The sequence below is a fragment of the Dermacentor andersoni genome, chromosome 7 (genome assembly GCF_023375885.2).
Source record: "Dermacentor andersoni chromosome 7, qqDerAnde1_hic_scaffold, whole genome shotgun sequence".
Taxonomy (NCBI): domain Eukaryota; kingdom Metazoa; phylum Arthropoda; class Arachnida; order Ixodida; family Ixodidae; genus Dermacentor; species Dermacentor andersoni.
This window is the reverse complement of record NC_092820.1, coordinates 171,910,214-171,923,007: the sequence shown is the minus strand read 5'-3', so window position 1 is coordinate 171,923,007 and position 12,794 is coordinate 171,910,214. Positions and strand designations below refer to the sequence as shown.

The 12,794-nt window shown below is 45.5% G+C and overlaps 1 long non-coding RNA gene across 2 annotated transcripts in view; it reads right to left on the bottom strand.

Moving 5' to 3' along the window:
• Nucleotides 1-222: 222 nt before the first annotated feature.
• The window catches only part of LOC140219368 (uncharacterized), a 314,942-nt gene continuing 302,370 nt past the window's right edge, over nt 223-12,794 (bottom strand). For both annotated transcript variants that reach the window (XR_011895579.1, XR_011895580.1), the window contains exon 3: nt 223-308. This is a non-coding gene — a long non-coding RNA (uncharacterized lncRNA). The remainder of the gene's footprint in view (nt 309-12,794) is intronic.

Sequence of the window (12,794 nt, the reverse complement as noted above, 5' to 3'; positions counted from 1 at the left end):
CTGCGCCAGCGTGATTAATTGAATGAATTGAATTCTGGGGTGTTTTACGTGCCAAAACCACGATTTGATTATCAGGCACGCTGTAGTGAAGGACTCCAGAATAATTTTGACCACCAGGGGATCTTTAACGTGTCCCCAAAGCACGGAACACGGGCAGCGTGATGAGCTAAGGAATTTCGAATACAAATCTGGGCGAGCACTAAGCTGTTAATGGACTGCATGGACGCTTTATTGTGGCCGCTGTTGCTGTTGATCTTAAGGTTCATGTCCATGTGGACGTGGTGATTGGCGGAGAATCGGGTGGTTACCTGAGATAGACAAGAAAGAAGTGAAACAATTATTTCCAAGGAATTTATAAAAAGAAACGTTGAAATTAGGAAAACATACGAGGAAATAACGAGAGACAAGTCATCTTGATAATTGGCTCGTTGGAGTTACGTAGCTCCGGACTGTGAAGCAAATATTTCTATGATGGAACTCAAGAACTTTCATGCATTATGGCAGATCAAAAGAAAGACCACACATGGGACGCACACCATTAACAAAAGCAGACAATTTAGCAAGCCAGTCGACCGGTTTAGGTTACGTAGTTCTGGGGGCTGAAGAGCAATCAGTTCTATGACACAACCCAAGAACTTTCGTGCATTCTGGCAGCGCGAAAGAGAGACTGTACACGAGACACAAACAAATAGGACATGCACTGACTTCAAGTAATAGCTTATCGCGACATGGCACGGGCTGGCTCGAAAAACAGCTAGGAAGAGGACAAATGAAGGACAAAAATTGTGCTGAAATAAACGAGCCATACATTTTTCGGTACATGTGCCAAGCCTCGATTGATAAAACTTCATTTTTTTCTTTGACGATGTCATTGAAGGGGCCTTCACACATATATTCGACTCAATGTTAGCTGCCTCGAAGATTTTTCTTTTTGGTGGTCAATAAAAATGCGAACTGCACGCATCTCGCTGTATGGTGGAGCGCATAGAGATCAGCGACAATGATCAGCCAAGTGCCCCCTGCAGTCTGCACGTCAACTACTGTATGGTGCTCTCTCATTATTGTGCGTTCCTGACTGCCTGGTGCAGCATCCTCCACAGGGCAGCGGAATCCTCTACACGAGGCCTGCCCTGCATGCGACAAAGTCTGTTTGTGCTTCCTCGTGCCGGTCTGGGTTCTCCTCTTCTCGTTTTCACGGGATAAACGGGAGCAAGAGCAGTCTAGTATCACCCTCTTCTTCCCCTGCATTTCTACTCTTCTCCGCTCTTTTCACACCAGCATGAATAAACGACAGTTCGAGTGGTCCAAGAACTTTCTAGGTGATCCCAAAAGCAGAGGCTAAAAAAAGAAGAAAATATCAACAGGAAGCCGAGAAAGATACAAGAAACAAAGAAAGGCGTGTCAACTTAAGCCAATGAAAGAGCCAAATTGCATGATGCCTTTTTATTATTTGTACAATTTTTAGTTACATTGTCAGACCTTGCTTTCCCTTTTCCGGACCCTTTACTTTTATTCATGTTGAGTTTTTTCATTCTCCATTTTTTTTACGCGAATGAACGTCGACATTGTCGTCTGTCGCGACGCCTTTCTTTTTTTTCTTTTTTGACCAAGAGGCCAGGTGGGCCCGCCCCGGAGAGACTGCAGGCGATGTTGCAATGTGTTTAATTTCCGTCTAAATTGGCCCGAAATATGCGCCTACCGGTATTTTTACCTTGTCTGCCACTAATACCTGCTTCTGTTCACGCTTATACCAACATTTTCATACCTTTTGGGACTTTCTACGACGCTCCGGAAGGCGCGAAAGGGCCGTTTCTTTTGCTAATAGGCCAAGTAGATACCCAGATTTCACGTAGGCTAAGCACGTAGAAAGTCGCCAAAAAAGACTTTGTCATCAAAATAGACAGAAAGGCGCTCTCAGCAATTCATTCACAGTTCTGTTCCCTTCAAAATTTGTACGCGGCTTTACTTGCTTTTATGCTGTTGTTAAACAAATTGGACAAAATTCCAGAAATACCGATAATTGTCTACTAAAGCATTATAATTGTTTGGCTCGGCTGTGACTTGGTTTTTCCTTAGTGTTGTTTACTTGCCTTTCGTAGCTTATGCACGTCTACCCATGGCCTTCCCGGTGGAAAGGAATGCTTAGGGTTTAGTAGACAACTGACAGATATTCTGGGCGCATCCGACCCCTTCTGTGCAATCGCACCAATTGAGCCGGAACGCCGGGCACGAGCGCGCCTCGACGGAGCTGAGCGGTCGAAAGCAAACGCCAGCAGCTGCCGAAGTAGCGCGTGAGGCGTTGGCGTGAGGGGACAGTGCATCGCCGCGATGCCATGTCGCCCTCGCTGTCGCTCTCCCAAGCCTGTGTTGTACGCGCGTTCCTCGTCCACACTAGCTCTCGCCTGCGTTCTCACTGCACCTCGGTCAGGCCCCAATGAAAACGGGCCAAGCGTGTCAGCCTGCTCGCTTGCCCGCGAGGTGCTCACAACTCGAAGGACTCTCAGCAGCGCTCAATTGGACATTCGACGACGACGTCGAACACGATGACGACGTTCGTCGTCGTCCACGCCTGGCTGGCTCCATCTTGAAAGCGATCGTCTTACGCGAAGGAGGGACGGACGGACAGTTTCCTAGTTGGGCAACCATGGAAATGCTTACGCATTTAATGCGGGATGTTTGGCTACTGAAGAACCCGCTCTTTTAAAATCGTAGCATAACACACACTTATTAGATACACTAGATTAGATAACGGTATAAATAATATTAGCTCATCCAGAAATATGCTTCGTACGTTGGTACGCTCATTCTATGCAGGATCCATGATGTTGACTGTTGTAAGCTTCTCTTATTTTCCTTAGATGTTGCGTTAGCGATACAGTAGTTATAAAGGCATTTCATTGCAGAGCCAATCTAATTGCCATGCGTAGCACGCATTGCTTTGTCGTTTTTTTCGGCACTAGGAAGTCTTAGGTACAAAGCCGAGATTCTTGTTTATCTGTCAAGAAGTGTGTTGCTCTTCTAAGACGCACATATGCTAGCTGAGCTGCCAGGCAAATTAAGGACTAAGTTATTGTGCGATATACAAGGAAACTTTCAAAGGTGCGTAATTACGCTACACCTGAAACCACTAAGCCGTTGGTGTATCCAGAGTTCTAAATAATGTGGCCAAAATAACGAAAGCACTTTTGGAACACGCGATTTTTTTTGTGGGTCTGCTAGGTGGCCTTCTGGCCAGCCCCTCACCCGAACTGCACGTAGTCTGCACACTCGGACACGCGTGCCGGCAACGACACACTCTCCCAACGGCTTCGCTATAAAACGGATTAACGGCGCCTTCAGACAAATACGTACCGCGCACATAGACGGACATGCTCGCATACCACAGACTGGGGAAGAGAACATATACCCCGCCACACCCGAAGCACTCGAATGAGGGCGCGACAATATACAGACAGCTGCAAACCAACACTTTCCCATGCGGCACAAAATACCATCTTATTTACCCGACAATTTCCTAATACGACGGCAGGATCTGCCACATGCCGCACACCCTGTACCACACGGTATGGTAATGCGACCGAAACACCAACATCCTCCGTTCATAAATAAATAAATAAATAAATAAATAAATTCAATGAAATACAATTCACGTATGCTGTGAATATTTTCATTCGTGAAGACTTCGTTTTCAATTACTGTTTTCTTTCTACGAGGTATAGCTTCTGCAGAATAAAAAAGCAAAGAAAGTTGTTTGAAAAAGATGCCCTGGTTTTTGTTTTCGTTTGCTTTCTTTTATTCTTCCACCACATTTCCGTTGAAATGTGCCCTGTGGGATCTCATCTGTTTCGCATTACTTCTGATAGCTCATTGCTCCTTAGGTCCCGAGAGAAATAACATCAGTAATGTTACGAAAACTCTCGTAAGTATTCGGTACCTGGGAAAAATTAAGCACATCAGCGAACGTCGCGAATACGCACAAACGCCTACTACTTGAACTTGCAGCTAGTTTGCAAAAAAATAACGGAGAGGGGAGGGGGGGGTTGGACAAAGCAAGAAGGCAGCAGTTTCGCTTGGCGGCTGAGCTTAAATGAGCTGCTAGTGTGTAGTAAACCATAGCAGAATTGCGTTCCTGGCTCGCCGAGTCACAAAGCATGAGTAAGCATCGTGGCCATGACTACTGTCAACATGCACCAGCTGTGTCTTGCCCCAGGCTATGACGTCTTCATCACTGTCAGCTTCAAGCGATGATAAACAACGAACCACATGCAGTACGTGTATTTACCGATCTACCGAACAGGGTTTCAGACGGACGGACACGAGAGGAATTGCCATTCCAGTTCAACAATGACGACGGTCAACAAATGAACTTTTGTGAAGCGCTCCGGGACATGATTACGGTAATGTGTACTCTTCTCGTCACAACAATGCCCGACGCTACCGGAGGCGTTTGTTGAACCTAATGGCGGGAAGCCAAATTGGATTGCGTAACCGTAAGAACGTCACAAAATGAAAGGGGCACTGTAAAATGAACAATCGTTGCACAAACTCAACGTATGATGACTCCAGCAATGCTGTGTTGCAACGTCCGGTAAGCTCAGTCTATCAACAGCAATAATCGAGAGGCGTTGTTCTTAATGTCACGCACAAAGCATACGCCATAATACTGAAGAGACCCTTAAGCTCCTGTAATGAAGCTTGAGCTAGATGCATTTAATAAAACAAATGTATCATGTGCAACGAAAATGCGCGAATATATGGAAAGCAAGGTTTTCGTCAAGGCCTTATTCAATTCTATAAGCCAGGTAATATTCTGCGCTGCGTATTGCAGCAAACCGATTGTGTGCATGCGTGAAAAGGTGTCCAGACCCCAACCACGTGAGCCACGTGACCCATGTTACTGCGAGTAGAGTGCCTCCAGGATCAGCCCACTTGCGTAAAAACACCCCAGCAGATGCGCCAAGCCCTGCTGAAGAACGCATAGAAAAGTTTGCGTTAATAAATTAATTGTGCCTAGGAAGGCGTATATTCGCTGTAGTGAGAACATTTAAGTAGTGTTTGTTCTTCCACTGCGTAATACCGCAGCGCCGGCCGGCGGCGCATCTGTTAGGTGTAGTACATTATATATATATATATATATATATATATATATATATATATATATATATATATATATATATATATATATATAAGTGTGTGTGTGTGTGTGTGTTTGTGTGTGTGTGTGTGTGTGTGTGTTAAAGGAAGTGCGGGCGCACGTATCAAAGGAAACGTTGAAATTTCTGGGAAATGTTTAAAATCAAACGCAGAAAATTAAATTTATCGGCACCTGCAGACGGGCTAGATGGTGCATTGCAGATCGACGACAAATAAGCGCACAGGAAGACAAACACGGCCAGCCGACAAATTATAGCCTGTCCTGTGTCTTTCTCGGTTGTTCGTGTGTGTCTTCATGTGGGCTTATTTTTCGTTGATCAGAAACTTCAATGTTTTTGCTTTTCTACGTACGCCTGCACGTCTTTTCATTTATTAAACGCCGGAACCGAACAGTTACTTTCCTTATATATATATATATATATATATATATATATATATATATATATATATATATATATATATTTAGGGGGTTTATCCAAAGTTCAGCACACGGGACACGACGTAACATACGCAGGAAAGAGACGACGAACTTTTGGGGAGACTTCCTTGCTTAACGTTGTCGGCTGGTGGACCCCAGCCTTCGTCACAGTACAGTGCAAGTCTTGCAAAAAGTTCGTCGTCTCTTTCCTGCGTGTATGTGTATATATATATATATATAGGTGGATATATAGTAGGTGGATTCCTTAGTGCGAAATGCCATGGCACTCGGCAGTAGATGAGCAAATTAATTAGCACACAATTAATCTACCATGGCTGTCAAAGTATGCAAGTGGCCGTAACGCATCATGTATGAGGTGTGTGCTGTAGCCGGGATCCTAGGCTCTATAACGTAAAACTATTCCAAACTTTTCTATTCCAATTCTGCAATCAGCCCTCCGCGATTGGTTAAAGACTTTTTTGGACCATCCTCAACTCACCTGTCTGTCACGCGACGTCACGAAAACCGCGATAGCTGCCCATCTGATAGGACGTGTACACACGGATTATGCGTGATTTGATCGAGCAAAAGAAAAATAGTTAGTTATGATTCGACGCCTCTTCGCCATTAGCCCTCGGCTATTGGTTAAAAGGTTTCGGGCTGAACCCATTTCATCTGCCTCTCACGCAACGTCACAAAACCGCAAAAACTCACCGCGTCAAAGTGACGTGTAAGCGTTAAAGATGCATTAATATGCCCAACAAAACTGAATTTCTTTCTAAATAGCCGCAGGCTGCCCCGTTCCGAGAATAACAGATGGCTGCCGCCGATCGCTCAGGCACTGGCTACTCGCACCTGCCGGAAAGCATGGGTTTATTTGCATGTATAAAGCTTTTTCCGTGGCCATGTAATGTTTTACAGCACTCTAGGCACGCTTGCGACCTTGTTCTGCCCACTCTTCTTTGCAGAGGATCCGCTTTACCGTCATTCTTAAGCTTCCGTTGCATGCCGCCGCGATTGTCGACGAGCCACCGCAAGCTAAGTAAGGGGAAGCGGACCAATCGCATACACCGGCACCACCCTCGTCATCCGGTTATCGATTTTCAGTGCAGTAGGTCGGCCCCATTGAATCCCTCTCCAGTTGAGCGTGCTCCTCGCATCTTGTGAGCCAATTAGATAAGACAAGCCGCTCAGTGCAGGCAATGTTATTCGTTTTTCAAGCAAACAAAAGTGACCTCCTATGAGAGAGAGAGATTCTTGTTTGGGAAGGAGGAACATGGGGTAAAGTGCAGCGCAGTAACTGTCTCTCAGATGAGGACACCTCAACCGCGCTGCACAGGGGGGAAGGGATAGAAAGAGTGGTGAAAGAAAGAGGGAACGAGGAGAGCGTTTGATTGGTCTGTTCAGACAACCCTGCGGGTGACCGCCCCATGGTTGCGTCAGCGGTTACGTAAAGTTGACGTCAGGAGATTGGAATAAAAACATATTGGAATACTTTTACCTTATAGGGCCCCCTCTCTCACGCTTCCCTCTGGAAACGCTGCGCCATCTAGGAGCGCCGCTAGGAAGTGCGGGCATACCCCGTGGCACACACCTGGCCGACATTTACAGAAGGCCGCTCTCTTCGGAATCGGTACCGTAGCCAGACGTCAACTGGACGCCAGAGACGCGCATGTCTATCCCCACGCACCTCCATGTCTGTCTCTAGAAATCCGCAGGCTCCTCAAGGAGGAGTAAGTGGAATGTGTGCCTTAATGTAGAGCGTTCTGGGAGCAACCCGAGCAGAGCGGGACCGCACTCTAGTGAACAGTCTCATTACCACAAGTATAGCTTTCTTTAGGCAAGTTATTCATTATGTGTGTGGAAATTAGGACCCTTGGTTAGCCGCCGACAGATGCCTTTACTGTGTACGGGTCTTTTATTCAAAGTTTATTCCAAAGAGCGTGTAGTTCTGAACCACTTTACAGAACTACGCGCTCTTTGGTATAAACTCGTTCTCGGGGCTTTGTGAAAATGGTTAGACAAAAGGAAAGAAAACTTTTCAGACAGTGCCAAGAAGGCTATTCGCGATGACAGTTATTGTGGAAAAAGAAGAGCATTCAAATATACCAACTATACCCTCCACACGGCATCTCTGTAAAGGGTGACACACATTATTTGCTCATAGCGGCTGCGAAAAAATTAATCTTGCGTGTAGCCTTTGCGCCGTGTCCATCCAATCTGTGGTGTGTGCATATTACGTTAGGCTTCTCGAACTGAAACAGGCCCTTTAGTCCCACATTCGGCTATGTGCTACAGACAAATTGTTGTGAACCTCACGCGTCGCCTTCAACGTTTGTCCGAAGAGACAAGGTTTAGCTAACCGTCTAATTAGTTTCACTCTACTTGGCGCCATTACCGTCGCTGGTTCTAAGTGTCCGGCGGCCGAGCAGACAATGACAAGCGGATAAACGCGACTTGTTCTAATGAATGCCCGCACATATGGAGCCTGACCTTGCGGAGTGGATCTTTCCGGAGCTTATCCACTAATGCCGCTTTAAGAGCGACAGCTAGAGAGCACTCGGGATTTGCTGACGGAGAGCAACATGGATATGCTGGAAGACGTAGAGCGCCTTCAATAACGTACGATGACGCCGACGCTTCTGTCGAGCATCTTCTATGTTGAGAAACGCTTCTGAAGGAAGGAGGGCGGCAAAAAATCTGCGTTTAATATCTATAGAACTTAGTTGCTTGTCTGCCTAAACTTATAAAAGCAGCCTGTTTTTGTGATTGAACATGTCGTGAACTTCGGACTAGCATATATATATATATATATATATATATATATATATATATATATATATATATATATATATATATATATAAGGAAGGCAGCAATGTTAACCAGTCAAGAGTCCGGTTGGCTACCTTACGCTGGGGTAAGGGAGCAGTGGAAGAGCAGAACTTCTGAGGAGCTGCAGTATCTGACGCGGCAGTGTCTAACAAAATAACAAGCAAGTAAGAAAGAAAGAAAGAAAGGGAGAGAGAAGCGGGTGATAGGTGAGCGAGCACCCCATTAATAGTTGTCATCACAAACGAGTCTTAACTTACCAGAAAAATAACTTGCAGATCAGCATGGTACGGTATTTTGTTTGTTAAGAAATATGATCAACGTTGTTTCTCTACGTTTGGATAGTGCCCATCCCACAAGTTCTGTGTTTCTAGCGAATTTAAGGTTGACAAAGTATAGAGCGTCGTGACCTGAATGCTCCTCGGCCTTGCTTTGTGCCTTCGTAGCGCTAGTTAAAAAAATGTTTAATTCCGAAAATACGCAGTAACTAGCCGGCTTTTCGTCCCTAACGGTATAAACCACGTAAACAGACGTTTCAGGAAATGGTTCATTTTTCGTTTGTATGATCTGTCTCTCAGGAGTCTGGAGGACGTCTATTGCTTGACAACAGGCCCGTCTTTGCTGGCAAACTGCGGATATTCGAAGCTCGTGCCAGAGTCGTCGGTCCTGACTAAGGGTGCTTCTAGTTCTACTGCCGAGTAATAAAATCATATCTTTACTTTGATAACATTATACGAATTATGGAAAAACTGACCTTGATAAATTGTGGGAGTGTTTTGTCAAAACAACATTTTTTGTCAGCTATGGTAAAGTTAAAGTGGTGCTCTGGTTCGAATGAAACCAATTGAGGTTCATCTGGCTGTCTAACGGCAGCGCAAAATACTGGTGAGAACTCGCTGCAAAAATGTAGTGAGAACATAATAAAGCACTTGTGTGAGCGTGTTTGTCACCGAAATTAGAATGTGCTTGTATGCGCCGCTAATTAAAAAGACTTCGGTGCTTATAAAGGTTGCCTAAGGGCAACAATAAGAAAAGAGTGAACTCCGAATATTACGTACTGACGTAATGTTCTTTTTATGGCACATGAGGCCACTGCTACGTCAACTGAATGCGTGTTTAGTGAGCATTCTTTTGACACTCAATGTCGTATTCTCAATACCAAATCAGTCGAGCTTGGCGCGCGTAAACAAGAGACTCATTAGGAACGCCCTCAGAACGAATTGAAACCATACTGTGGGACCCTGAAAAGCTCATAGCTTTGTTCGGTCCCTTCTATTCACCCGTCGTGGCTCTTCCTTTTCCATCACGGCGCCCTTTCCACGGTGCTATCACGTTCCAGTGCTTTGTTATGGCTCCTGAATACTTCTGCATCCGCAGTGTCAATATAAAGGCCATTCACTTTTCCTCCGTAACAGAATGCGTCCTTCAGCAGAAACTTTGGCCACGCCTGCTTTGCGTACCAGCGGTCGTTTTGTTCACAAATTTCACTAAGAGCGGGTTTATTCACGAGCATCTGATCGTCTGACTTAATTAAGTTTCTGCAGCGAACCCGCACAACTTTTGAAAGCGAAAGCCTGGGGCAGCATTGTAGTTAGTGCACTCTGGAAAGAAGAGAGATACCGCCCACGCTCTGGGCTTAAACAAGAGCATGAAAGAAAATTATTAGTGCTTTAATATTTTATCAGACTCATCCGGCAAGGCATAATTTTAGTCGGTGCCGCAAGCCATGCTGCAGAGTCCCTAAATTAGTTGAAATGTGATTAGCCAAAATACCTGCAGACCAAATTCGCTCAGGGTGCAATTAATGATAATACAATGCTTCGCAATGTGTTTTCGGAGTTCAGTCTGATGACTTTCCTCGCCTAAAATTTCTGCTTTTCGAGTATCCTACTTATGGGTTGTATCAACAGTGAATTTTCTCGTCCTCCGTACATCCACAAAACCCAATGTCTCAGAATGAACGTTTTCCTGAAACCTTCAGCGAGTATCCACCACCACCATCATCATCATCATCATCGTCAGCCTGTTTTATGTTCACTGCAGGACGAAGGCCTCTACCTGCGATCTCCAATTACCCCTGATCTGCGCCAACCGATTCCAACTAGCGCCCGCGAGTTTCCTAATTTCATCGCTCCACCTAGTCTTCTGTCATCCTCGATTGCGTTTCCCTTCTCTTGGTACCTTTTCTGTAACCCTAATAGTCCAACGGTTATCTAACCGGCACTTTACATCGCCTGCCAGCTCCATTTTTTTCTCTTTATGTCAATTAGAATGTCGTCTATACCTGTTTGCTCTCTGATCCAAACCTCTCTCTTTGTCTCTTAACCTTATGCACAGCAATCTTCGTTCCATCGCTCTTTGCGCGGCGCTTAACTTGTTCTCAAGCTTCTTTGCCAGTCTCCAAGTCCCTGCCCCATTTGTCAGCACTGGTAAAATGCACTGATCCTACACCTTCCTTTTTAGGGATAATGGCAAGCTTCCAGTCAGGAGCTGGCAATGTCTGCCGTATGCGATCCAACCCATTTTTATTCTTCTGTGAATTTTCTTCTCATGATCAGGGTTCCCTGTGATTAAATGACCTAAGTAAACGTACCCCTTCACACACTCTAGAGGATGACTGGCGATCCTGAACTCTTGTTTCTTTTCCCGGCTATTTATCATTATCTTTGTCTTCAGCATATTAATCTTCAAGCCCACTCTTACACTCTCTCTGTTAAGGTCCTCAATCATTTGTTGTAACTCTTCTGCATTGTTGCTAAATAAAACAATGTCATCGGCAAACCGAAGGTTGCTGAGATATTCGCCGTCGATCTTTACTCCTAAGCCTTCCCAGTTTAACAGCTTGAATACTTCTTCTAAGCATGCAGTGAATAACATTGAAGAGATTGTCTCTCCCTGTCTGACCCCTTTCTTTATAGGTATCTTCCTGCTTTTCTTGTGTAGAATTAAGGTAGCTGTAGAACCTCTGTAGAACCTCGGTACATAACGGCTCTTGTAGGACGACCTACAAATTCTGGTATGAAAGTATCATTTGCAAGCTGGATTCATGCAGAAAATGTGGGAGAACAAAAAGATGGAATGCCTGGTGCTGACTCGTTCCAATGTTTCGAGAAGACCTTGACCAAATAAGCCATTTTGTATGAGAGAGACTACAGCTATTTCTTTAAATATTTTGATAAGATCCTTCTCATGTGAACACGTCACTAAAATGGGGCGGTGCTTCCACTGTCACAAGATATTCTGTGACGTATAGTCAGAAACTCATTACGGATATGTAGAGCAGTAGGCTGTCCTGTTTCTTCGCTGTCTGATTTTTTCCTGGAGTGACTGCATTGTGCTAACGACACCATCGAATACCGTGATACAGCGTTATGGGGATGGAGGTAACCATCGGGTCGTCATTAAGAAGCATATTGTCGTAGGTGCCACAGAAGTTACGTTGCGACTGCAGCCATAGGAATGCCTTTTGCTCGCCTGTTCTGCTCTACACGGCTTACTGTAGAGAGAATGAGGTAAGGAGTACCTCAAATACTCGATTTTTCAACGCGTAAGCATTTCTATGCCTACAAAACCAGGAAACCCGTCCGTCCATCCGCCACGTAAGGTGACCGCTCTCAAGATAGGGCCCGCAGCAGCGAGCGAATTGAACTTCGTGCTGCCTTTCGCTTCAGCGCGAACTAAGCGACGAGAACACAGTGCACACGAAGCTATCAGCGCTCGGAGCACTCTGTCCCCATCACCTATCAATTTCACGAAAGGGCCCGCGTGAGTACACCACACGAAGCCGCTGCCGGAGTATGGTTGATCATGATTGATAATGGTTGGATGCGGATGGATAAGGCGTACAAGAGCGATAACGGCTTATTATGATTGATACGTCATCAGCGCGCCTGGAACCGCCACCAGCAATAGCCTGCTTGCGTCATCAATTCAGCTTGCGCTGCCGCCCGCAGCAGTTCGTGTCACCGCAACGCTGTCGCTTATACAGGTTGGTTCAAGTTTCATAACAATCACAGTGACACCGGGCTGTGTAGAGATGAGCAAGTGGCACAATGCTTACGCATGCTTATACAACCGCCAAAATGTTACTTCCATGTTATGCAACAAGGGACAATTACAGAAATACCGAGAATTGTCTACTAAAGCGTTAGCGTTGTTTGGCTCGCCTGTGACTTGGCTTTTGGTTAGTGTTGCTTACTTGCCTTTTCTAGCTTATTCACGTCTACCCATGGCCTTCCCGGTGGAAAGGAATGCTTAGGGTTTAGTAGACAACTGACAGATATTTTGGGCGCATCCGACCCCTTCTGTGCAATCGTACCAATTGAGCCGGAACGCCGGACACGAGCGCGCTTCGACGGAGCTGAGCGGTCGAAAGCAAACGCCAGCAGCTGC